Genomic DNA, 1,678 nt, shown 5'->3' with positions numbered 1-1,678 from the left:
GATGAGGACATGTCCCAGAATGGAAAGTGTGCCTGCTCTCCAATCTAACCACAGCTAGAGCTGTTCTTCAGCACAGAAACAATCACTTTAAGAGCAGAAGAACCCACCTAGATGTAATTTTAGACATGTATTCCATGAGATCACTTTAGGAGCGTCTCTTTGTCGGGCTACAAAGGAAGACTTAAGCAATTATCCCAGGTGGAGAAAGCTACACATAACTGGTGTAACCCACCCCAGTTTCTAAGGGGGTGTAGACCTGCAAGATGCAAAGATGTTTCAACTACAGGTGGGGTGAGGTATTTGCAATAGGATCAGGAAAGCTTTAAAACTATTCCACAATTCACGTCAGGGGGTGTCTCTGCAATGCCACACAAATTCCAGATCACCTTTGTTCAAGAAAGGTGAACTGAAAGTGGAAAAGGTGCAAAGGAATGTCAGAACAACAAACGGGTGAATGGAGTCTCACCATTCCAGTATGGCTCAGAAGGGCTCAAATAAAGTAAGGCAGTGAACCCAAAACCATGCTGGGACATAGTGCTGCCAGTAGGCACATCAGGAAGAAGAAGAAGTGTTGTGTTTCAACTAGGGATGAACCAGCTGTTGATAATTTTAGGCTAGGGAGTAGAAACCCTAGAAGCATGGATATTGAGTATTTTCCAATTCAAGTAACATGTTTTTCCTTCCCAGGAGATGCAAAGGCAGAAAGTATGAGGGTTAAATCTGAAAGGACACGTGGTGTTCCTCTTTTTCCCCAGTTTCTGTACCCTGACTTAATTCTGTACCCCCAAACCTCATTTGGGTCTCTCATGGTCCCTGCAGGGGATTTCCTTCTAACCTCAGAGAAGAGAACTGGGCTCCTGAACTGAAAAAGCACCTTCAGAGCAAACTACACATTCTCCCTCTTGTGTCTTCAGGGCTGTTGAAGGACTGTAACTATCAGTTCACCTGGACGCTCCCTAAATCCACCTCTGCAAAAGCAAAGTGAGCTTGTCTACACTTGCTTCAAACAAGAACAGAGTCTGCTGTCCTCTTTGGGATATTCTTTCCTCCAGCTGATTTTAAACCAGCCTGAATCCTGGGGAAATTTCCATAATGACCTATTTTTTTTTTCCCCCTGGGTAGTTTAAGTATTAAACATCATCCTTTAGCAAACAGGCATTAAGGAACTGCATTGTAATGGGCATTTCTGAGATTCCATAATGAAACAGGGATTTGGCATGGACAAGCCACCTGAGACGAGTGCCTGCGGGTGTGGAGATAACAGGGCTGTAAACAGAAGGGCTGGGCTGTGCAGTGGATGCAACACCCAAAGTCTGAGGAGACACGAGCAGGCACCCACCTCCTCATCCACCAGAAGAGTCCCTCTCCCAAAGAAAGGAATAATGTCCTTGAACTGGCAGCTCCTTCACAGACATCAGCAGGCATGGGACATGAGCTGGTTTGAGGCAATAGCTTTTAAACTGGTTCTGGAATCTTCAAGGAAGTCTTGGTCTCATGGGAGGAGAAAAGCAGAGAACTTGAAAGTCATTGTGGTGAGAGCCACTCTTTTTCCCTCACTCCCCAAGCATGAAGTTACAATGGTTGACAGACACTGTGGCTGACCTGGAACACCCCAAGAGTAAAGACCCAACATTTCCTTATGAAAATGTCCTGACCTCTTTTTCTTGGCCTGACCAGC

This window comes from Corvus brachyrhynchos, unplaced genomic scaffold, assembly GCF_000691975.1.
Source record: "Corvus brachyrhynchos isolate BGI_N302 unplaced genomic scaffold, ASM69197v1 scaffold139, whole genome shotgun sequence".
In the NCBI taxonomy this organism is placed as follows: domain Eukaryota; kingdom Metazoa; phylum Chordata; class Aves; order Passeriformes; family Corvidae; genus Corvus; species Corvus brachyrhynchos.
Note: the sequence above shows the minus strand (reverse complement) of the source record.